Source organism: Carettochelys insculpta, chromosome 4, assembly GCF_033958435.1.
Source record: "Carettochelys insculpta isolate YL-2023 chromosome 4, ASM3395843v1, whole genome shotgun sequence".
In the NCBI taxonomy this organism is placed as follows: domain Eukaryota; kingdom Metazoa; phylum Chordata; order Testudines; family Carettochelyidae; genus Carettochelys; species Carettochelys insculpta.
The window spans coordinates 46,782,694-46,808,935 of NC_134140.1; positions in this window are offsets into that span (position 1 = coordinate 46,782,694).

Sequence of the window (26,242 nt, forward strand, 5' to 3'; positions counted from 1 at the left end):
TTAAAAAAAAAATGAATTTTATAGATAATTTTGAAAATATGATTTTTGTTTCTTTTTGGAAAAGTTTGCAATGGGACTCTCTTTTCTTTGTTTTTTCTTCCCAAATATTTACAATGAATTTATGCCAATTATTTTCTGAGAAAAATTACAAAAACTTTCTCAAAATATTTTTCAAAACTATATATTGATTGAAAATGTTTTTGATATTTTTAAAATGCTGTTGACTACTTTTATAGTCTATAAGATTTTGATAAAAATAGAAAAAAATAAAAATTTTAGCGAAAAATGAAATATTTCAGCATCATTGACTTTTCGCACAAAAAGTTTGAAAAAGATAAATTTTTAATGACAAAACTGTATATTTTCTAAGAATTATGTGCAGTTCTACCCTTAGTAATGGGAGCCTTAAATGAATTTTGTGAGCGTTTTATTTTTTAGCCGTAGCCACATAGCCTAGCAAATCAATACCAAGAAACAAAGAATTTAAAATGTAGCACATACTGAATAAATTTTTCCTAAGCAAAAGGCCCGCATAAATTTTATACACCATTAACTTTGAAGAGGGCAAAATTTTACCCATTCTGTAAAGCACATTAGCTTGGCACTCAACCTTCTCATTCTTAGGCTCAGAAAACCAGCTCATTCAAGGAATCAGGTGCCTGTCTTATTCCAGATCATATGAAAGTGCTTAATTGACAAAAACAAGTTTTTATTGCAATTAACATATACAATAGAATCATAGGTCTGGAAGGGACCTTAGGAGGCCATTTAGTCCAGTCCCCTGCTTAAAGCAGGATCATCCCAACAAAATCATCCCAGCCAGGACTTTGTCTAGCTGGGATTTAAAAACCTCTAGGGATGGAGATTCCACCACCTCTCTAAGTAACACGTTCCAGTGCTTCACCACCCTCCTGCTAAAATAGTTTTTCGTGATAGCCAACCTACATCTCTATATCCAGCCTACACTTAGATGTAATCTCAGTCCAGCTTCACTTTTAGAACTGAGTTTGCAGTTTTGAAAGCAAGAAAATAAATCTTTTTTTTTTATCTGTAAATTGAGAATACTGGATGAAGAAACCATTAAAGTAAGGTTCTGGTGTATGAAACATTAGCCTAAACCACAGTATAAGATCCCTTAGTACTACAAGCAAAGCTGATTCAATCGTGGACAACGTTATCCTTTTCAGCCACCAGTATTGCAATGAACAGTAAAATAGAGCTGAAATCATGTCAGCTTGCGCCCTGCACCCTAAACAAAGCCACTGGATTTCTTAATGTAGATGTCTCACTTTTTAAAAAAGCTGAATAAAATTATATATCAATTCATTCTGTATGTGAAATAAATAAAGTCAGTGTTAAATGAGAGCAAATATTTGTTTCTATGAAAATTTTAGTTTAATGGAGCCTAAAAAACTCCAAGGACTACTTTCAAGTAACTTGTGCTATGTTTTTGAACATCTTTATTTCTTTTGACAGTAATTTCTTTGTAAAAACGTTCATGGGTTTGAAGATGATTGCATTTACTTTATACATGTTTCTCTTTTAGAAAATATTAGCTTCACAATGAGACTTGCCTATTAAAGAGAAACGGGGAAAGTGGTTCTGAGTAAAAATGTAAATGATAAATATAATTCTCACTCTGATATTTTCTTTTTTCAGGCTTAGTCAATTTTGGAAAACGCTATTTTATGGGGGTGGAGAACAACAGATGAAGTCAATTAAAATCAGTTTTTCATTTGAGCAAGATATGAAAAAATGTGTGAATCAAGGAAAAATAATGCATTATTTTCTCTCTCACCATGTATAATGCTTAGTTTAAGCAAAACTAGAAAAAACAGCTCCCGCCATCAGCCCCAGAATGGAATGCAATGGAATCTCATTAAAGGCATTCCAGGCAAAAAGACAAACATTGATGAAAAGAAAGGAGAGGGAGAAATTGTACTGTATTTAATCATTTGAGGGGCTGACCATTTAGAATGTGGTAAGAAGGAGAAGGAATTGTTTTTAAAGGTATTGATACATGTAAGACAAATACAACAAATCTGAATTCTGTTTTAAGGCTCAAATTTTTTGCCTTTGGTGTTCTTTTCCATTCAACACTGAGGTTTGCAGATTATGCTGAGCTGTCTGAAAGGGATATGAAAGAATACAAGCTGACCTGAAGGAAATTTATTGAACTGAATCCTAAGGTGAGCAAGAACTTCCATTTAGAGCAGCCTACAGTTCACTATAACCAGGATCTCATAAAGATAAAGAGGTAGCAGCAATGATGTTTTGGAAAGGTCTTGAAAAATTTCCCTAATGTAGACAGGAACTTAGAGATTCATTTATTGCTATTTGTTGTATGAAACCTGAATGAAAATGACAAAATTGTCTGAGTCTGGCTGCTGTGGTTCTACAGCCACCCAAGAGACTAAGGGTGACAAAGGCTCTCCAGCACTCTACTTGTTCTGTTGCATAAGACGCCAGGATCGCATGTGCAGGCATGATTAGGAGTGCTGATGCTGAACACTTCTTGTTCCTCCCATACACAAGGCTCCTTTTTACCACTCATAGGCCACCAGACCAACCTTGACATATGATGAAATACGCTTCAGACCAAAACATGAAAAGTAAATTAGACTCTTTATTCATCAGCTACCAGAAGGGAGTCCAATAAGGAACTGTCTCTAATGCAAAAATTCCCTTCCCGACACTCTCTTGGAGTGGTTTAGCTACATGCTACTTCCTGTATTTGGCGCACTATGAAGTATCTTCCCTAACAGATTCATTTCAAAATTCTTGATAAGATGACACATGAGGGCCGTGTCTACACGTTCCCCAAACTTCGAAATGGCCACGCAAATGGCCATTTCGAAGTTTACTAATGAAGCACTGAAATGCATATTCAGCACTTCATTAGCATGCGGGCGGCCACGGCACTTCGAAATTGATGCGCCTCGCCACTGCGCGTCTCATCCAGACGGGGCTCCTTTTCGAAAGGACCCCTCCTACTTCGAAGTCCCCTTATTCCCATCAGCTCATAGGAATAAGGGGACTTCAAAGTAGGCGGCATCCTTTCGAAAAGGAGCCCCGTCTGGACGAGACGCGTGGCGGCGAGGCGCGTCAATTTCGAAGTGCCGCGGCCGCCCACATGCTAATGAAGCGCTGAATATGCATTTCAGCGCTTCATTAGTAAACTTCGAAATGGCCATTTGAGTGGCCATTTCGAAGTTTGGGGCACGTGTAGACGTAGCCCAGGAAAGGAAAACAGATTTACCATATTTATCATTTTATCAAGATGATGTAAAATTGCACCAATGTAAAAAGCACATTAAGTTAACAGAGAAAGTATGGCAGAATTAATCAAGAATTATAATATGCACAATGAATAGTTTCTGTGTAAAACGGGAGGGTGAAGTGGCACCTTGTTCCACCCAAATTGGATGAATAATATATTACTCATCTTCATAACCCATTCTGGATTTCAAAACACTCAAATCAAAGTAACTAATTTACCTTTATGGAGTTACCAGGAGAAGAGATGTTATAAAAACCACTTCTTCCTTCTCCAACCAAAAACAATACCTATAGACTGCGGTTACACTGCGATACTCTGTCAACAGAAGTCACTGTCGGGAGAGATTTCCTGACAAAACTTACATTGGCTGAGTGCAGCCACACAAAAAAGCCAGTCAGGAGAGCGCTCTGCTCTGGCGACAAAGCAGCTGAACTGCTTGGCTGCTGTCTTGATAAAGCAGGTGGCTGGAAGCACAGCAGAGAGGGCTGCGTATTGTTATGGATGACCTGTCCGTTGAGAGAAAGCCCCCCAGAACAGCCACACAGCTTTTTTTCAACAGAATCTGTTGAAAGCAGTGTTATTCCTCAAAGCTTTGAGGCAGAAGGCTGCCAGCAAAAGTGTTCAAAAAGTGTTTTGTCCGGCTACTGTTGACCAAAATGCATTTTGTGTGTGTATGCTCTGCAAGTTTTGTAGACAAAACTGGGGTTTTGCTGGCAAAACTTGCTAGTGTAACCATAGACATAGCATATTTTAAAGGTCTAAGCAAAATGAATCAAAATGTAGGGCAAGATCCTCAGCTGACATAAACTGGCAATGTTCTGCCTAAGTCAATGGAGCAATGCTGATTTACACCAGTCTATTTAATTAGCTCTCATTTCTCACCAAGTTCAATAGAAATAATTTGTCAGACTCACTTATTTTGTTAAAATATCTGATGGATGTGCAGTTAAGTGCACCCAGAATTTATGGATTACAAAATGCATTAGCAAGCATCATTACTTGCTGCATTTACACTGGGATTTTCAAAGGAGTCTAAGGGTTTGTTGAACTGGAAAAAAAAAACTTAGGAAACTTAAGACACAGCAAATATAGGTGTGGAGTTAATGTGCATAAGTGAAAAACAAACAAACAAACCCTTAAGGCTACTTTATCTGTGCCTGGGTGCACTAATGCACTTTATCTTGTTACCTTTAATTAATTCATTCTCACTTTCCTGGGTATTCCCCATCCCTAACCCAAAACTTGTCTCCTTTCAAAACTCACCCTTAAATGGGGGTGTTAGATCTGTTTTCTGAAAACAGCTTGCAGACTCCAACTGCACACAAAATTAAATATTTTAAAGACACATCTGCATAAAAACGTGTTTCTTCTTCTGTATATATCTCTTCACTCAATTTGGTGACAAAACCTGCAGCCTTTCTTTCCGAGTACTACAGAGAAGAACTTTTCAGACAGCTGGGCTGATGGATGCTAAAGTAGGGACCTCAAAAACCCAACAAGTCCATGCAAATCTATGCCATCCCTGGCAGATGTTTGTTCAACCTGTATTTTAAAAACCTTCACTCAAGGAGCTTCCACAACTGACAGAGGACAGTACAAGGTGCCTTTAAAGGGAATGAACAGAACAGAGCAATCACCAGGCAACAGACCCTGTCATCCAGTTCCAGAATCTGGTAGTCAGAGGCACAGGGACACTTGGAGCATGGAGTTGCATTCCTGACTGTCTTGGCTTATAGCCATTGACAGTCCTGTCCTACCTGAAATTGTCTAACTCTTTTCTGAACTAAGTTATACACTTTTGGCCTTTACAGAATTCCCAGCCAATAAGTTCCCCAGGTTACCCTTGTGTTACATCAGGGAGTACTTCCTTTTATTTATCAGTGTTAGCTGATGGCTGGGTAATGAGTGGTCTGTGAGCCTTATTACATCCAAGTCTTTAACTGCTAGGACTGGCTTTCCCTTCGCAGCAGGCAGGCAGGGTGGCTGACGGATGACCCAAAGGTTGGTGCAGAGAGCTTATTTCACCCGAGTCTTTAACTTCTAGGACAGACTGTCCCTTCACAGCGGGCAGCCAGGATGGCTGCCGGGTGCCCCAGGAGTCTGTCCCATGGAGGTGACACAACTCAGCACTCAGCTCTCACTGCACCTTACCACTGACCATGCTAATATAGCCAAACCGGCTAGGGTTCTTTGTTTGTGTTTGGCCGAGTTATAGTAACTGGAAGGAGTCAGGCTGAAGCTTAAATGGTCACTATTTATTAAAAGGCAGAAATAAGGATCTTAGTGGTTACAAGGTTATTGCTCTATCTTCTTAGCTACTAGTAGGATGATACATATGGCATACCAATTAGATTGCAAGTTACACATATAAGGACAAAACGCCTTAGGTTACAGAGCCCTTACTATTATATGTGCACAAAAATACATTGCAGATATAATTCTCACCCCTGCGTCCTCCGACTCCGGCATAGCCAGCGTTGTTCACTCAATCCCTCAGGAAGAAGAGTACGAGGAGGGCATCCCCTGGGTCATTGGGAGGCAATGACCTTACCCGACCGGCAGGTACAGGTAATTGGAGAGTGGGCTGCTGGGCCCTTCTTTATACCCCTTGGGTCATGTACACTATTCCTTATCTAAAGATGCCAATTGTACTGGTTTGCCTTTGTGATGCCAGTTCTTACAAGGGAGTTGGGACTTAATTTACACTTGTGAGACAGAGGTAACTAAATCATTAAGACAGGACATTCTTTTCATATGGGCGAAAGATTCCTTTCCTGGGACGATGTGTAAGTATATCAGTTATCGCTACCAGCCAAGGGCAGTTTGAGGCCCTGTGGTCATCGGCTGGCCTGTTGGCCCTCTTATCTGTGTTCTTCCATTGTCCAGGGTCATGATGAGGCAGCACATCTGTGCTCTGAGGCAACAAAGACTATGCTTGAGATTAGCACATCTGTGCTCCCAGGCATCAAAACTGGGCTGTTTCCTTTTGTCCTCTGTGCTCTGAGGCACCTAAGAGGGGTAAGATGGAGTAGTGCAGGGGGATTCTGCCTGGCTACAGAGAAGCAGCCATGTTAGCCTGTATCTTCAAAATCAAGAAGTCCTGTGGCACCTTATAGACTAACAGATATTTTGGAGCATAAGTATCCGCGGGCAAAGGCCCTCTTCATCAGAAGAAGTAGGTCTTTGCCCACAAAAGCTTATCTCCGAAATATCTATTAGTCTATAAGGTGCCATGGGACTTCTTGTTTTCCTTTTATTTTTTTTAAATCTGCCGCCTGTTCACTTCATTGAGAGACCCCTGGCCCTTGTATAATAGGAAGGGATAATAACACCACCTTATTCACTGTCTTCACAGCAGTCATGATCTTATAGACCTCTAACATATTCCCTCTTAGCCATCTCTTTTGCATGGTGAACCATCCCCTACCTTTCCCAGCACCTTTCCCAGTGGCACCTGGCTACATCCCAGCACTACCTTTAATGCTATCTAAATGTGTTGTGAGATCATCTTCCTTCCCATTCAGAGAAAATTCATCATGTGGGTCTCCCACACATCACAGACTCGGCTAGCTATGTGTCCAATAATCAAATTCTCAATTACTATTACCTGTATCTTCCTATTAAGTGGTGTGCCAGAGGGCTATCCACAGTGTGACAACACATCATGGCATCAACAATGCTGCAATGTTAGTGATACATCTCACTTCCATAAAACTAGACTTCTTACAAGTATACTAACCACCTAGCACTGTAAAGGCACTAACTATGAAGTTTCACTCTTTCGTTTGATGATGAATGTCATCTTTATGGGATATGGGTTTTTGAGGGATGATCAGCCCTCATCTAGATAGTAAGCAATTTTTGTGGGAGGGAACATGTTTTGCTATGTCTTTGTACGGGACCTAGCAAAACTGGAATTTGATTTTTGTGGATCTGTTTAGGCACTAAGGTAATGTTAATACTCCTATTAATAAAGTACATTCAGTATGGAATTTGGACAAGAAACTTACTTATAGCATTCTATCCTTCACACATATTGTAAAAAGAATAAATCAAACAAAGCATTCCTCCTCATAGCCAATGGACCAGAAAGTGGCATGGTTCAACCACTCTTCCATCCCTGTGAATTATAATTTATTATCACATATTACAGATTGCTTTCAAAATAACCAACAATCTCTCTACAGCTTAAAGCTAACATTTGGCTAATTTAGAATTTTGCATTGTTAAACTGCTATACTGTTAATGTCTGTGTGAAGAGAAAAATTATTCTACTACTCAGTCTTCACAGAGCACAGTTACCTCATGATTATAAAAACAAAAAGCAGTCAAGTAGCACTTTACAGACTAACAAAATAATTTATTAGGTGAGCTTTTGTGGGACAGACCCACTTCTTCAGACCATAGCCATACCAGAACAGACTCAATATTTAAGGCACAGAGACTGGCCCCATAATATGCTAATATATCTATGGCTGACCTGGAACAATGATTCCTCAGCTCTCGTCCCCTATCACCCCTCCTCTACTTAAGATACATTGATGATATCTTTATGATTTGGACCCATGGTATAGAGACTCTAGAAGAATTCCACAGAAACTTTAACAATCTGCACCTCACCATCAACTTATGCCTCAATTACTCCATGTGAGAGATACATTTCCTGGACATTACAGTACAAATCAAGGATGGCCTGATCGGTACTACACTCTACCGGAAACCCACTCATCACTGTACTTACCTACATGCTTCTAACTTCCATCCTGCACAGATAACTAGATTGTTTACAGTCAAGCCCTTAGGTACAATCGCATTTGCTCTGATCCTACTGACAGAGACCACAAACTACAAGATCTTTACCAAATGTTCATAAACCTAAATTACTCACCAGGAGAAATAAAAAAAACAAATTGACAGGGCCAGACAAATACCCAGAGACCAGCTACTCCAAGATAGGCCCAAAAAAGCCAAGAACAGAACACCACTGGTATTTACCTACAGCCTCCAAATCAAACCACTGCAACGCATTATTAAAGAGCCACAACCTATTGTTAATCAGGATGCCACACTCCAGAAGGTCCTAAGTGACAAGACCTGTTCTCTATTACAGGCAACCTCCCAACCTGATGAGGATTCTCACCCACAACCACAGTCTATACCGCAGGAACACCAGTCCTGGAACTTTTCCTTGCAACAAAGCCCAATGCCAGCTTTGTCCACATATCTATTCTGGAGATGCCATCACTGGACCTAGCCAGGTTATTCACAGAATCACTGGCACATTCTCATGTTCCTCAACTAACATCATATATGTCATCATGTGCCAACAATGCCCAGATGCTTTGTATATTGACACACTTCAAACTCTCTCAGACAAAGAATTAATGGGCACAAAACACATAAAAGCACTACTGATCCACAAACCGGTCAGCCAACATTTTAATGGAGTGGGCCATTCTGTTAATGACTTAAAAGTCTGCATTTTACTAAAGAGGAATTTTCACAACAGTCTTGAAAGAGAGGCTGCAGAACTCTCTTTTATATTCAAATTTGACACATTAACATGTGGTTTGAACCGGCATGCAAATTTTCTGGGTCTTTATAGGGGCTCTTTTGCATACTTGGCTTAATCTAATTCTTGACTTCCCTCCCCACCCCCTGCCCCTCTACTTTCTGATTTGCTCACCTTGATAATTTTTTTTTCTGATTTGTCAACCTTGATTACTATTTTTGGTTCTCTGTGCCTTAAATATTGAGTCTGTTCTGGTCTGGCTATGGTCTGAAGAAGTGGGTCTGTCCCACAAAAGCTCACCTAATAAATTATTTTGTTAGTCTTTAAAGTGCTGCTTTACTGTTTTGATAGTATATAGAATAGCATGGCTTTCTCTCTGTTACTATTCATGATGACCAGTTTTCCAAACATAGCTGTGATATTTTGAGCATAATTATATCAAATCTAATTCTTCATGATACACCACATTAACAGAAACCATCTTTATTTATTGTTTTGTTTATCTAATAGTTAGGTCTTGGTCTAGAATAACATTTATTAAAGTGTCAGAGGGGTAGCCGTGTTAGTCTGGATCTGTAGCAGCAATGAAGGGTCCTGTGGCACCTTATAGACTAACAGAAAAGTTTAGAGCATGAGCTTTCGTGAGTTAACTCACTTAACCAGCTTAACTCACTTAACCAGTTAACTCACTTAACCAGATGACCAGCATCTGAAGAAGTGAGTTAACTCACGAAAGCTCATGCTCTAAACTTTTCTATTAGTCTATAAGGTGCCACAGGACCCTTCATTGCGTTTATTAAAGTGATTTGCTCTCAGTCTGCATTCATCTTTTAAGTTTTATATTATTAAAATTCTCCATGTGAAGCCCATCTTTGTTAATATTCTTTATTGTTAAATAGCATATCTAATAGTCCTTTAATGTTCTCCATAGAATAACTATTAGCAAGTCAACTTTCCACTCTGTCCTGTGAGGATGATTCAGTAGTGACACAAATGCTTTACTGCCTCCCAAGCAGAGCGTTGCTTGTGGGCATCAAAATATGATACAGATCATGTCATAAATATTTCTGATTGCATTACATTCCATTTTCATGGGTGGTATCAATGGCAGACTGACCTCAAGAAAGTAATGCAGATGTCTTTAAATGGTTTTTCACTTCTGATCGTGCTGGAAGGAGTTCTGATTCAGTCCTATCCTTTGGCCTAATGATATAATTTGTCTTGCTGTTCTGGTTTTCACTTCAGTTGTCTCAGGCTAGGCACATTGTTTGAAAAGAAGGATTATTTTTAAGTTTCGACCTATGTGTGTGTTTAATTGTTATTGTGTAACACTGTAGGTACTATTTCTACTGTGTGATATATAAAATCACATCCAGCACTAACTGGCATCTGTTGGAAGCATAAAATCTGAATGGTTCAAGAGACTGAAGGGCATTCTCCTCCCATTAGGAAACAGTAAGCATATAGTTCTGTTGGGGAATTATTGTTGAAAGCAATATTTAAGTGTAAAAATAAGAGCTCTTCATCACACATTCTTTGAGATATTTTTGCTCTTTTCCAGCTAGCTATTTAGAAAAGGCAGTGAGGCTAATCTTGCACTGAAGGTATCTGTCTAGAATCAGTTCAGTAACTCAATCAAAGACTTCCATCTCAACAGATTTCTATTATAATTTTCATCAGTTCTTTGTTGACTGAAGACTAAATTCTATGGCGCTGAGAAGAACTTTCTTGTTCAAACAGCTTCAATACCGAGTCAACGTGAATAAGGACTGTAGGCTCTGATGCACAATTTTTGTTCTTTGTGGTGGAAATATTTTACTTGGGGTGGCTAAAACCATTTTCTCTTAGAGGGAACAAATGCACAATTATAGAATTAGATCATTGACTCCAAGATGATCTGAACTGCCAGGAGATCTATGTCTGTTTCATTTAACCCTTTCACCATATTATGTGTATTAAATATAATTCTAAGTCTCCTGGGTAGTTTACAGTGTTTTAGTAGCTAGCTTTAGACTAGAATCCTGCAGGTTCTGCCCAAGTGAAAACTAAAATTTTCAAAATGTTTTGGAAATATTAATGAATGAACTCTCACAACTATCTTATGGAAAAAACAAACTGTTCCTCCTCCCTGTCCACCTTTTCAATTTTCAATTAGTCATCTAAAATAATCAAGTTGTCTGTTACAAATTGTGACAAACTATTTATTACAATAATGCACATTATGAATGTGTAGCCCTTTTGGGCTAAATTAATAGTTTGTAAACTAATCCCGGCTTTTATCTGTGTTGCCCTTGAATTTAGTGGAGCCAAAATTACATTCAAGATTTGTAAGTATTCACCAGTCCACTTAGGGCATTTGGAGTTAAGTGGTGTCCTCACTGCTCATCAACCCTCCACTCTACAATGCTCAGATGGTTTTCCCAGGCCTGTGCTGACATTTCCTTAACACCTGCTGTCTCAGAAGCCCCTAATCCTGGAGGAAAAATCAGTATAGGCTAATGGTGACAAGCTCAATATTATCATAGTCTTCAAAATCCCTGTGTCCACCACCATATTTACTAGCTATACTCTCTCATGCCCATGGCATGCCTTCTTCCATAGCCAAAAATATCAGCCCCTCAAAGACTTTGAATGAAAGGGTTTTTTCCTGGATCAAAAATGAAGACAGGAGCAGGGTGACTCATCGATTCTCAGTCCCTTTTGCACATCCCATGCAGAGTGCTTACTACATTTTATTCCACTCAACTAATTTTAGTGAAGGGGAAGGTATGGGCCTCATCCGGGAATATTTTGCCACAGCAATCACGTCTAGTAGTATCAAAAAATAAACAGATTCACCCATACAGTTAGGGGTTTCCTTTTTCATTAGCTTACTTGGGTTATTTTTCAACATTTGTTTCCTAAAGATCATGATTATGTGAAGTGAATACCCTTTATATCTTTCCTCCACATTTGTTCACTTGGTTAGATCACTGATTCTGCATCTAATCTATATTTTTTCAGTTGATTTTTTCTAGCAAAATAATGTTTCATCACAGTGAATTTATCCTTCTCTGAGGATATATATAGGTTGAATTCTTCTAAACCCATTGAATTTTAATAGAAATGTCACTTTTTATCAAGTTCTTGTCCTCTAAAATCATACATTCGATGCTACCGAGTGAGAGAATTGAAGTCCATACCAGTTCATTGAACTGCAGGCTCCCTGTTCCCTCTTGTGTGGACACACAGTTTAGAAAGATTCATATCTTTTGCAAGACAATGTTTTCATATTTCAGACATATTCAGTATGACTTTTTCTTATGGCAGGGGATCAACAGATACGCTCAAAGGAAAGAAGTTAAAATGCAGTGATGAGGCTTTTGAATTTCTGTTCTGATGCAGTGCAAGCAGAGATGGGCATTCAGCATTCAGTTCCGCTACAGAATTCAATATGCCAACTGTCACACTTGCTACTAAATACAATGTCAATGCTCCTTCAGTTGATATGCATAAGGAAAAAAACAACTTCTTTCAGTGTTCATTGAGTTGAATAAAGAAATACGGTGAAATCAATCAATTTGAGCAATTTCTTCCATGTGGCTAGCTGTGTTTCCCATGTCATATAATGTTGGGGTATAAGGTACAATTATCTTTCATACCACTCAAAGAGATTGAATGAGCAGATTTGTTTTGTTTGAAATAATTTCTTATATAGAAGGCCACGGAAAAAATTCAAGGATAAGGGACTGGCAACAGAAAGGGTTTAGTTGATACAGGCACATCCACACAGTATGTTTACTTCTGGCACAACCCTCTGCTGATAGTGAAATCTTGTGTGGCTATGCTAATTAGCCACTTGACTATGCAAATTAGAAGCCATTTACAGTTTACAAAAACCTGCTTAGCATAGATCTGCTGGCAGCAGGGCTGAAGACTGGGGCCATGTAGATGTGGCTTTACAGTGCTCATGGGTGTGAATCTTCACATCTCTGAACAATGTAGCTAGATCAACACAAATTTTAGGTGTTGGCCAGGCCTAAATAATTTAGCAGCACAAGTCATTTGGATTTGTACTACTAAATAACTAAAGATGAGGCTTACAAAGGCACTTATGTTCCCAGAACAAGGGGAAAGGTCAATATGTTTTATTGAAAAATCTGTTTCTGACAAATTTTCAAATAAAACCCCCTCCAATTCAATATTTGTTAAACAAACAGGTCTTTGCCCACGAAAGCTGAGGCTCCAGAATATCTGTTAGTCTATAAGGTGCTACAGGACTTCTTGTTGCTATATTTTCTATGTAAGCAACATCAAGGTTATGTTCTGAAAACTGTTTGGATATGTTATCAAAATAGTGGATCTTATTTGTAAAGTTTGACATACTGGAATGTACCCCCAGCATTCAGGATAAGGATTTTAAACAATAAAAATAAGCATACAGGATTGTAGACCAAGAGCCTCATGTGTGACTTCCTGCTCAGGCTATCCAGAATTGTGAGCCGCTTCATTGTCTTTCTGCATTAGTAAGAGTGAGAACTTTACTGTGACTAAACTGTACATTAGGTAATAAGCCAGTCTCTGCCTTGCCAGCAAACTCAAGACTGTCAGTCTAAACTTCACTTTCACTAGGTAACAATCAATAAACTCTTATTCCTAAATTCCCAAGCAGTGTCCAGTTCCTTTCAGCTTATTAGGTTTGCTGCCTTCAAAGAGATGTAAAACAGATAAAATCTGTTAAGCTAGCTGAAGACTTATACCTCTCTTTAATACATAGGACTGAAATGACTCTACATTGAAAGAAGAATAAATGCATTAACAACAGAAATATAAGAGATAAAGCAAGAGAAAGAGATTGGTTTAGAACCAGCCAAACAAAATAAAACATGCTGATGACTACAACTTAGTTTTAGCAAATTGCAATCTTTGCCTAAGCAGTTTTCTTACATCAAATTACCAACATCTGCAACCATCAAGATCAGGGAACCAAAGGTTCACAGAATCCAAGAGTGCTGTTCCCTCCTCTCCCTTCTTGATGGATAGTAATTATGACTAGAAAGTTCTTTTTGCCCCCCTTGTATTTGCCAAAGTCCATTGTCTCTGCCACAAACACCAGGAAGGACTTCTGGGGAGCAGATTCTGTCTACAGGTATGCTTACTTGCTGCTTTTTTTTTAAACTGTATATGTAAATGTACTCGCACTGCCATCTACCTGTGTTCAGACCAGTTGGATAGGGGATTCCACATTCCCCTGTTAGGCACACACAAGTTGATGCACTGCTACTCAGACACATTTTAAGAATACATTTTTAGAATCCATATAAAATGCTTTGAACACAACTTGTCCATAAATCAGAAAATGTTCTTTGGGACCAGTTTGTCACCAGTTCACATAGGATACCTTACAAGATGCCTTTAGATACACATTACAATAACTTGTTGTGGGTAGTGAGTGTGTCAGATGTGAGATACAGTGTAGTAGGCCCCCTGTCACATGGCCTTTAGGGGTTCTTGAGGTCACACACTCCCTTACAGAAAATAACTAGCATTGAATGTACAACTAGCCACCCTACACTATGGATACCACACAGCATAGAGTAGCACAAATGTACATAATAAGGACGTACAAGTCACGTTTCAAGGTGCAGTATTTTGAAGAAGGTTTTCTAGCAGCAAATATGAGATACATCATCAGGAATAGCCAAGCTCCACTGGCAGTTATGATCATGAATGGGATTGTTAACCGGGGGTGGGGGGTCCGTATTCACACTCAGTCACTTTCCTGTAAAGAGTGGCTAGTTTGCAAAGAAAAAAAAAGAAAAGAAAAGAAAAAAGAAAGAATTTTCTAACTGCCAGTCCCGCACATCCTCTCTATCATCTCAGCATCAGGCAATAGTCCTATATTCCTCCTATTTCTGACAGAAGAAGTAACAGTAATAATATTGATAATTCAGGAGGGAGGTCAAGGAAGTCATGGATTCCGTGACTTACCTGGACCTCCATGAGTTCACATCAGCTGTCAGTGGTGATGGTGGTGAAGCCTGGGTTGTCTGATCCTGTTATGGCTGAAGGTAGAGGTGGGGCTTGCCCCCCCCGCCCCGTAAGTTCTGGACAAATGGTTTCAGCTTGGGATAGAAGTGAGGCTGCATTCCCCCGCCTCCCCACCACACACACAGCTGAGGCAAGGTCCAGGGCTGTGCACCCCCCTCCCCACAGCTGCTGCCAAGGCCAGGCCTGGAGTTTTGTGCCCCTGGCCTATAGCATGAGCCAGGAGACAAACCTGGGTTGGCCCACTCCCATTTACCTTTGTCCATAGCCTGGGCTGTGCACCCTCCCTCCCTCCCAGCATTCTTGCTTCAGCTGGGCTTAGAGTGACCTGTGAGTCTCCCAGCAGTAGTGAGGCTAGGGCCCTCCTCCCCCGCAGTATTCCAGCTGCCATTCCTTTTCCACATGTCACCTGGCTGCTCTTATGTTTGGTAAAAATCTCAGACAGGTCACACCTCCCATGAATTTTTGGTAAACATAACTGTGAAGAAATCTTAACCTTACTGATAATCTATTTCTAGATTCTGTCCTCAAAGTCTGCCTGACTCTTTATCTGATGAGGCATGATAATCTGGCTTCTTCCTGCACTGATGAATGGGCTGTATGTTGCCAGTCATGGTAAAATACTTTTTCTTTAATAAAAATGAGCACTTCTGGTGACACCATATGGAACAGCTCCAGTACCCTGGCAATCATTTACATAGTCATTTTTCTGTATACCACCTCATTTTAGGAAGCAGACTAAAATCATGAAGCTACTTCACATTAGGTTGTCAGCTTTGAAGGCTGTTCATAAAAGGAGAGATAAGGAGAAGTCCATTAAAAAGCGGGATTTGTTGTTGTTTTTATCCCTGTCATGTTCAGTTTGATGATATTCAATTCTACACATCAGAACTTTATTTAATGTACTTATAGAAGGAACACCATCAATGTTTTTTTCATCAAGGTAGCCCAGCTGTACTCACTCTTTACATAGTGTGAGGGAGAGACAAAGCAGCTTGATTTACAAATAATTAGTTAATTGATCTCTACTGCCTTAGTCTTCTCCATTCCTTATCACTCTTGACCTTCACCTGAACAAGTGTATCTCTGGAAGAAATACATTTTCCTGCAGCTAAAACACCTCTGAAGGTGATCTCATCAGATCTCATAATCTAATGGAGGTTGCAATGGGTCAGAAGCTGATTGGGAAGCTCAAAGATAACAAAGTAAATGGCGACATGTATCAGAGAAGTAGCCGTGTTGGTCTGTATCTTCGAGAACAGCAAGAAGTCCTGTGACACCTTATAGACTAATGGATATTTTGGAGCATAAGCTTTCATGGGCAAAGACCCGCTTCATCAGATGCATCAATTATGTTCCTAAGGTAAAGAAGTTGGCCTACGCTGAGCATTACAGACTTTTTTAGGTGATTATTGCAGAATGCCAGAGAGTATATTTTATTTACAAGGGTGCCTAATGTTAAATATTTGAGCATGAAATACTAGAGTGGATTCCCTCATCCTGACTTAAAGAAAGAGCTTAGGCAGCTAAGCATAGGCTTAGCTTAGGCAGCAGATGCATCTGATGAGGCGGGTCTTTGCCCACAAAAGCTTATGCTCCAAAATATCCGTTAGTCTATAAGGTGCCACAGGACTTCTTGATGTTCTCAGAGTATATGGTGTTGCTAATGCAGTCGGTGGCACTCTACCTCACGTAGCATATTTGAAAAGCTCTTTAATGAGGTTCTGACTCTTTAATGTCTATTTTCTTTCAATAATGTTAGCTGCCTAAGCTCTTTCTTTAAGTCAGGATGAGGGAACCCACTCTAATATTTCATACTCAAATATTTAACATGAGGCATCCTTGTAAATAAAATATACTCTCTGGCATTCTGCAATAATCATCTAAAAAAGTCTGTAATGCTCAGCGTAGGCCAACTTCTTTACCTTAGGAACATAATTGATAAGAAGCAACAGTAACCACCAATTTGGGGGCTGATTGAATGAGTCAGATAGAAGTATACATTAGAGCAGAGCCAAAGGGTTGTTCCAGTCCCAGGGGACACTGACCATTGCATCATTTTCCCTGAGGCTGCCCCTGCATTCAGAGACAGATGTGTGCCTGGTGAATTTTGAAGGGAATCTGGTGGCTAATTCAGCTAGCTTTCCAAGTGTTTTGTGCCTCTGGAATCAAGCAAAGCCCCTGGAGTATGGTCCTGTGATACTTTGGCTCCTTCCCAAACTCTGTAGCATTTATTGAAAATGGCAGCTGCAAATTTACCATTTAACTCAGGAAGATTAAAGTAACTGGCATTTCAGACTGCTGTTTTGGAGAACTGGACAACAGTTGTATTCTCACATTTTTCTGAATCTCAAGCATCTATAGTGTTCTCTAACTTGTGAATTGTTCAGCAGTCAACACACTTTTCATGATTTGACTAACAGACTTTGTGCTGACAGGCATCATCCTTTCTCCTGGGGCCTAAGGCTAGGATTTTTCCAAAGCTTCATGCATTAGTTATATAACTGGCAATATCATCTTGAGCAATTTTGTGAAAGGAACACATGATTAAAAAGCAAAAATCCCACTGTGGGAATCACCCAGACGTTAATGGTTGCACCAATTGAGTATTAACCTATGTGCATTAGTTTTTATTTTCAAATGTTCATTATGCTGACTAATAAGTCAATTAAGCCCTTTTGAGTTATGTAACCATGGTAAATATACTGAAAGTATTCTGTGCAAGTGCTAGGGCCTAGGCAATTTATGGGTTGTTTTCCAATGTTGTTTACTTAACTAGGAAAGCTTTGCTGCAATGCAGCTGCTGGATTTCACAACAAAGTCCTGTGGTTTTTTTTTACCTTATCATCTAGTTAGGATTGCTTGGGGCATGAGGAAGTCACACAGTGAATTTATCGCAAACGGTATTAGCAGCCTGGACCTACCTGATTTCCAGTTTATTCTACTTCAGTAGTTTGCTGAAGAAATCAAAGTGTTTAGTACCCTTCCTGTGCAAGTATGTGTAGGTAAACATAATACACTTTGTGAGTGGAATGGGAGCGCCTAGAAATCTATTTCGTTAGTCACTGCACAGACAAAGAACATTTCTCTCCCACAACAATTTACAGTCAGAACATTTAGTTCTACATGTTTTCAATGTCAGAAAACACCTATTTCCATTTGCCAGGGTAGGAAGGGCATATTGGATATGAACAGACAAACAGACAATTAATTGTTCCTTTGCTGAAGACACAAGAGGGGATGAATAATTCAGAATATCCAAGTTTATTCTTCTGTGTGCTCAGCCATTGAGAAAGAGATTAAATATATTATAGAAAAGGCACTAGAATAAGTTAACTTGCTTGCAAAACTATGTAGTGGTTAGAACAAAACCCCAAAATATTTCTGCTGTCTCAGGATCAAGAACTGTACATTTTGAATTTCTGATTTTTTTCCAGCAGATAATGATTAAATATAGATGATAGCAGAAATATAGCACTCCCAGGGGAACACCAACAGGCAATTCTGCACAGATTCCCAATGTGGTCTATGCTGATATCCAGACAAAACCCACAAAACTCTCCCCACAAAGCCACTATATCTCCAAATGATAGCAGTGCCTTCCAGTGTACAAAGAGCAGCACATATGTGCCAGCACAATTATTTAATTATTCCAGTCTCTCTTCTCCTGACCACTTCCCATTCCAGCTGTAAATGACTGGTTGGAATTGTGCAACTCGCTTGCTTGCACTGCAATTTCATGTTACATGAACAAACACAGAAGTATTTTTTTCTGCATTACCTTTCACATTTACTTTTATTAAAAGTTGCCTTCATTTCACGTAGCTGTGATAGTCATCAGTGAATCTCTGAATTTTACTTTGGTTGAGTGAGGAGATGTGAACTGCTCAAACTTACACCAATCAATATTTGAGATCAAATCAGAATGAGTAGTTCTGCAGTTTTTATTTTAATCCTTAATCCATACAATATTTATTCAAATATCCATATTTTCAATATAGTCACCTCCAACTAAGGACATGCTGGTTTTGCCTAAATGTTTTGCTGTTGTGGAATTTTAAAAAACAGTCTTTTCCACTGAAAACATTATTTTTTTTGTCTTCCCAAGAAAGTGTGTAGACTCCACCTGGATGTATAAGGATGAAGAAATCGAACTGAAGTAAATAAAACCCTTTTGTGCCACAACCTGACCTTTCACTTGCTTTTAGCATCACACCTGAACCAAGCCTTCCCTGCAAATTTTAAATTACCTTTTTACCCCATGTTCTGTGGATGAAGAAGTAAAAGAAGGTACTATGAGTTTAAAAAGTGAGGAATTTATAGACCAACCCAGTGTGCTTTTCATGTTAAGGAAGAAAAAGAAAAATTGTAATATAATTTAATTGAAATAGGAGCTGTCACAGACACAGATTGGGTCAAAGAATACAAAGGGATGATCACTAGAAATATGGACAAGGAAAAATAAATTATGTTCAGTCCAGAAAAATCCAGGCTAATTACTTCTAAAGCAAAATAACTGGTACACAGACCCTTAAGTAGTAGGGTACTGTTAGGAGGCAATAAGGCTGATGGCTATCTAGCAAATGCATTGCTTTAGGTTAGATGCAGCTTGCTGTCAAAGATAAGGACATGGTTATGTCCCTAGATTAGAAAGGAAAAAGACTGGGTACCGTTACTGACTGTGGCATAAATGTCCTCTGTTAGTTTGGACACATCACTTAATTTCTTCACACATAGGTTCCCCATCTGTGAAACTGATTGTATATTCAAGCTGGTCAGAGAACCAGGAAATACTTGGTGGCATTTTGAAATGTCAATACATTTTGTCCCCAAAAAGGGGGTGGTCAAGGGTTCTCTCCAGCTGCACCTGCCCCACTGTTTCTGCTGAAATTTGGTTTGTGAGACCAGCCATTAAACATTACTTGACTCAACAGGTGTTGCATTAAGTCATAAATACTTGGGAGGCACTCAGCCTAGATTTTTTAGGCACTAATGTGTTCCTCTGTTCAGCATTGTAACATCTAACGTCAAGGCCCAGATGTGGAGCTGGATTTACACACAACCTAAGTAAGCTACATTTAAGAGCCTCAGTTTATACAGAATGTCTAATAAAATAATACACATTTTTGGTATTGCTCTAGGCCCTGCCCAGGGACCTAGCAGAATTTTCAGCCCAGAGCTAGGTACCCAGGCTCCCTCTATCATGCCTGGGGCAGTTACATACCTGATAAAGGGACCCTCCAGAGCCTGTAATCTGAGTGGGGGGTAGCCAGGAGGGAAATACAGAGAGGCGAGTGCAGAAGTGAGGGTTTAGGCACCAAGCCACTGAGCTGTTGTACCTGGCTGACGAACCAAAAATCGGCATCTCCTTCTACTCAGTCTCCTCTCCTGTGAACCCTCTTCTGGAGTTAGGGAACTAAGCCCCATCAATTGCTTAGGTACCCTGTTCCCTAACAGCCCAGACTGTGTTGCTTTCTCTTGCTCATACTCAATATCACTCTTACACCCCGACCACATCTCCCCTTGTGTTCCAGTCTGTCACTTGTGCAGGCACTGTCTCCTCCCCATCAGTGGCCTCCATCCTGGCCTCTGGACGTGGGACCTGACAGATAATACATCTCAGACATCTGGCTCTGCTAATTAGATAGGTGTTCACCTGCCTAGTTTGCGTCCCACTTTTTGGCCTTTAGGGTTTCCATTTGAGCTATGTCTTTGAGCACCAGGCCACTGTGGGGTGGTTGTCCTTAGACTGCAATAGGAGAAACTTAGGCATCTAGATTGCTTAAATATATAGGGGAGTTTGGTGGTGCCTCAGCTGCAGCTTTGAAAATGTCAGTGCTGTCCACACCTTCAACTTAAGTGTACATTGGCCAGTTTATGAGCCTAATACAAGCACCTGATAATATGCTGAGGGCTATTTAAGTACAGTCCTGTGGAAATACAAACTGCAGAGGCCCAAGTAGATGAGTGTGGTGTAAAACAAATAAATAAATAAGTGGGTCACCAAATGAAATTAATTAGTAGCAGGTTTAAAACTAACAAAAGGAAGGTTTGCTTCACATGGCACATAGTAGGCCTGTGGAACTCCTTCCCAGAGGAGGTTAAGAAGATTGAGAGTTTAACAGGGTTCAGAAAAGAACTAGATACATTCATGGAGTTAGATTCATCAATGGATATTAGCCAGGATAGGTAGGAATGGTGACCCTAGTCTCTGTTTGTTAGAACTTGGAAATGGATGTCAGGGGAGGGATCACTTTCATGATTACCTGTTCTGTTCACTGCCTCTGGGGAATCAGGCATTGGCCTCTATCAGAGACAGGGTACTGAGCTAGTTGAACCTTTGGTCTGACCCACTATGGCTGTTCTTATGTTCTTATGGTGCTGCCACTTCCAGGGCAAACTCCAGGAGCCAATACCCCACATTACCAGCTCCTCCCAGCCACAGAGCTGCTCCACGCCCTACTCCACCCTCATTCACATCTCCTTTCTGAGGCTATACATCCCTGCTGGGGAGCAGGCTGGGGGCAGTACAGATGCATGGCCGGAGGAGCTGCCAGTGCCGGGCACTGGCTCATGGGCATAGCAACCACACATTCCTCTCCCTTGGCTCCTGCAATTCCCGTGAAGAAAACCCTGTGGATCAGCAGATACCAGTCTCTATCCACAGAGAGCCACATCCACAGATAAAAATTTGTATCTGTGCAGGGTTCTGTGTGTAAGTAGTGACATTTATAGATGATATGCAAACCAAAAAGAAGCCTGATTTTGGATTGCAAATATAGTCACTACTGTTGGACCAGAATTAGAGGGGCATACCTGAAGTGACCACATATAACATGAAAAAATTATTTAAGTTCCTGGCATCTTTGTGCCAGTAAGATAATAACAGGTTAGATGCCATTCAGAGATGAACAACTAGAAATTGTAAGGGCCAACAGACATTGATGAATGAGGCAAAAATGAATAAATATATCTTGCAATGATGAATAAGTGATGGGGAAAGATGTGCTAATTGTCTTATCTACTTAATTAGTATTTTCAGGTGATAAGCCATGAAGAGGAAGAAGAATTGTTTAGCTATTCAAGGCTATGTATCTGAGATGGATGGGATAAAATTAATCTAAGGAAAATAGGTTTAACATCAAAAACATTGGCTAAGACTGATAGCTATTACACTGGGGCAGAGCATCCCACAGCTAATGAGAGTAGCCCCATTGCTGGAGCCTCTTAAAACAGGAGTGGTTAAATCTCTAGGGCTCTATCTACACATGATAATAAGCCCAAGTGGGGAATGCAGCACCTCATTAGGGAATTCTTGCCGCAACAACTTCAAAGTTGCAAACTTCAAAGCACCAGCATGCCATGTAGCCACAGGCACTTTGAAGTTGCTGTGGAGGAAATTAGCCTAATGAGATGTTGAAAATGCATCGCCACACCTCATTGTTATTTCCTGCTTGGGCTCATTACCATGCCCTCTTCAAAGAACAGGGCTAGTGCAGACACAGCCTAGAAAACCTATTCATGGGTATATTCCTACACTGACAGAGAAAGGGACTTTACAATCAAAATTCCATCTGGAATGGTAATGAGATTGTGACTGGTTCTTGCATCTGAGGTTGCCAGGTATCCGATTTTGACCTGGAGCTCTAAAATATTTCATTCACCATGAATACATGTCTAACTTGAAGATACATCTAAATAGATGAAATCTGTGGAATTGAATTTTGTATTAATTGTTGCTACCGCATGTGCCAGAAAAAATAGTATCTTGCAAATTGTAATATATTTGCTGTAGCTACAAATTAATACATTTTTTAATCTTGTCTGTTGATATACATGGCATTTATTGTAACATTTCAGTGATCATTCCTTGTTAAATATATTGTGGCCACATATATGGGACAAAGATTTGACAGTCTATCTGAACTGTGTCTTGGGGCTAGGTATGATAATTTTAGAGTTGTTTGTCATTCCATTTCCTTCCCATTAAAATGTATTTATGTTTCAAGCCACTATCTACTTGTCTGTCTATCAGATGTCACGGGTAATCATCAGAAGAATAAGAGTGGGGAGTGGTGAAGAAACAAAACAAACAGAAGGCCCACCTAATATAATATGAGGGAAACAGTATAGAAATTAGAAAGTAAGTATTTTAGCAGAGAGGAAAAACTTGGTCCTAAGTTATATAATGATGCCTGTCTATCTGAAGGGAAAAGTCTGGATATGGAAATCTCTTGGCAACTTCTAGTTCTTTTAGAGCTGCCAGCTTGACATACATGACATAATTATTTGCAAAATTTAGCATTGTTACTATGTACATGGTATTCTTTTGAAGGAATAAAAGATTCTTTTATATCATATATTATATTCTTATCCTTGAGGAATGAAGCTGCTTCCTGAAGCAAATGACTATTCTACTAACACCCTTACACAGTAAACTCTGCTTTAACTGGTATTCAGATAACTGGACTCCTCAATTAACCAGCATTCTGTCCCATGTGTGAGCATCTGGCAGCTCCTCCTCTCTCCCGCCCAGTACCCATCGCTCAAAGGAACTCAACGCATGGCATGGTGCCATGCCCAGAATGGCATGCATTGCACCCATGAGCAAGCCGGCCAGAATGGCTTTCCACAAAGCACATTGCCCTGTCCAGAGCAGCTTGCAGTCATGCACGAGCTGGCCAGAGCAGCCCCCTGCGCAGCGCCCCATCCAGAGAGGTGCACAGCATGGCCATGAGTGAGTCGGCCAGAGCATCACCCTGGACAGCAGGATGCCCCATCCAGAGCACTCAGTGTGGTGACCAGCCCAGAGCAGCTCTGGCATATTGGAATATAAGGCAAGTTCCCGGTCCCAGGGCCAGATATGAAAGAGTTGACTGTATGGTGAATATATTAAATATTGCTTAATCACAGTTAACTTGTGATTAACTCCAAAAATTACAATTTAAAAAATTGTGATGAATCACAGTTTTAATCACATTGTTAAATAACAGAACACCTCATCTTTTTCAGAGCTGTTTCAGACTTTGGAAGGTTCTTAGGTCTAGTTCTGTAGCTATCTTTAGAAAGCTCTCATTGGCACCTTCTTTTCATTTTTGTTGTAACTGCAATCAGTGTTCTAAAAGCAAATAATATGGGCTGGGTCATTATGCAAGAAGGTTATAACATGAAATACATAACATAATTTATGTAAAACAGAGCAGGAAACATATGAGAGTTCAGTCTCAAATTTAATTAATGCATTTTTTAAGCAAGCAGCATCAGCACCAAAGCATGTCCTCTGGAATGGTAGCCAAAGCACAAAGGAACATGCAAATATTTAGTGTATCTGGCATGTAAATATCTTGCAACACCAGATACAATATTGTCATATGAATGCCAGGTCAGACTCCCTTTCAGGTGACATTGCAAATATGAAATCTTAAGCATTATCTCATACAAATATTGTTTATCCAAGCAATTGACTGAACAAGAAGGAGTAACTGTGTGGACCTGTAGGCTCTAAAGTTTTATACTGATTTATTTTTGAATACAGTTTTTTGGAAAAAATTCTACATTTGTAAGTTCTGTTTTATTCTGTGTTCACAGACTTTGTATTTTGTGTTGTAATTGAAATAATTATATCTCAAAATGTAGAAAACATCCAAACATATTTAATACATTTCAGTTGGTATTCTATTTTTAACAGTGTGATTAATTGCTCAATTAATCATGATTAATTTTTAACCACTTGACAGCACAAATAAAACATTTCGGTAACATTTAGTGCTCAAGTAGATTTTCATTACAACTGTTTCAGATGTCTAGTCCTAATGGCTTGAATTCAGGGATAATAGGGTTAATATCAGAGCTTGTCAGGAAGGTTTTGACACTTCAGTGAAAATCAAAGACCAAAATATTATGACCAAACCCCACAATTGCTCAGTTTGGAACTGCTGCTGCAGTTCCCCTTAGGAGTTGTAATTTGTGTACCTCTTGTTCATATTCTGCTAAAAAAACGGATGTGTATTTAATTCTCAAGCCCCTTACCTTCATGTCGCCATGGGCAGGAGCTACATCCCTTCTCTCTTCACACCAGGGTTTTGGGTAGCAGTCCACTGTATTCACTATGTCCCCACCAAGTCAATCTGCCTAAAAACCAGCATCTGCATTTTGCTTTCTTTCTGAGGACAATTACAAATTATTTACCACTCCCTGTTTAGCTCTTTTAAAGCAAACACAACTATTCAGGATAAAAACATACCCAGAAACGATAATTCAAAAATGGAGTTACATGCACAGTAAATATATCAGAAACAACCCATCTACCACATGGGGCTTCAGGGCCAATAAGAGGGGTGGGTGTGAGGCTCAGGGGGAGCCATTTGGCCTTCATCTCAGGCTCAAAGGCCATGTCTATATGGGCACCTTCTGTCAACAGAACAGGGCTTCTGTTGACAAAACTTGCAGAGCATCTACACGGCTAAGGCACTCTGTCGAGAATTCATAGACAGAAGTGAGATCTTTAAGCGTCAGAGTTATGCCTCTCCCTGTTCAGGTATAACGTCTCTGTTGATAGTGTTTTGTCAACAGAGTGACTAGCTGTGTCTATACAATTAGACTATTACTACTACCATTAAATAAAGGGAAGAAGGATTCTTTCAAAGATGGGTTTACTTTCAAAAGAGCAGCGTCTACACTGGCTTTCTTCTTTTGGAAGAAGCTCTTTAAAAAGTAGAATATGCAAATAAGATGCCAAATATGCACATTTATACATCGTTTGCATTTTTATTTACCTCATTTGCATGCCTCTTTTGAAAGAGGAATGCAAGTGTAAATGCACCCTAAGAAAGTGAACAATTACTGTAAGGCATCATGGAAGCATATTTTCCAGTGTATGGTCCAAAAACATTTTTCAACACAAAAATATATATTTTCCTGGAAAACAGACTACACTGGAGGTGGGCAGTTCAAATACCTAATGTTGTGTCAAAAATATTTTGATGGAAAAATTTTGACTAGTCCTAATTAACACGTGTTACACATGCCACACACCAAGTGTATAGTCAGTGAAATGTTCTATCTGTGGATAGCAAAAGAAGCTTGCTACTTGCAATATAATTTGACTTGGGCTGCAAAAGCATTTCAGTAAAAAATTTCCAATCCATCACAAAAATCCCACACTGGGGGATATAATATAAGATACTCCTTTTGAAATGTCTTTGCTGTTGAGAGAAGCAAAGCCTCAGGCAAAGTACAATGGTGGATAGCAAAAAGAACTGGGAGCCTGCCAGGCGGATTTGGGTTCCAGTATGGCCCAAGCCATTTACTCTGTCTGATCATAGGCAAGCAATTTAAATGATCTGTGCTTCAGTTACATTACTAACCTGTGAAATACAGGTAAAACAGTCCACAACCTAAGGCATATGCATCACAAATATAGT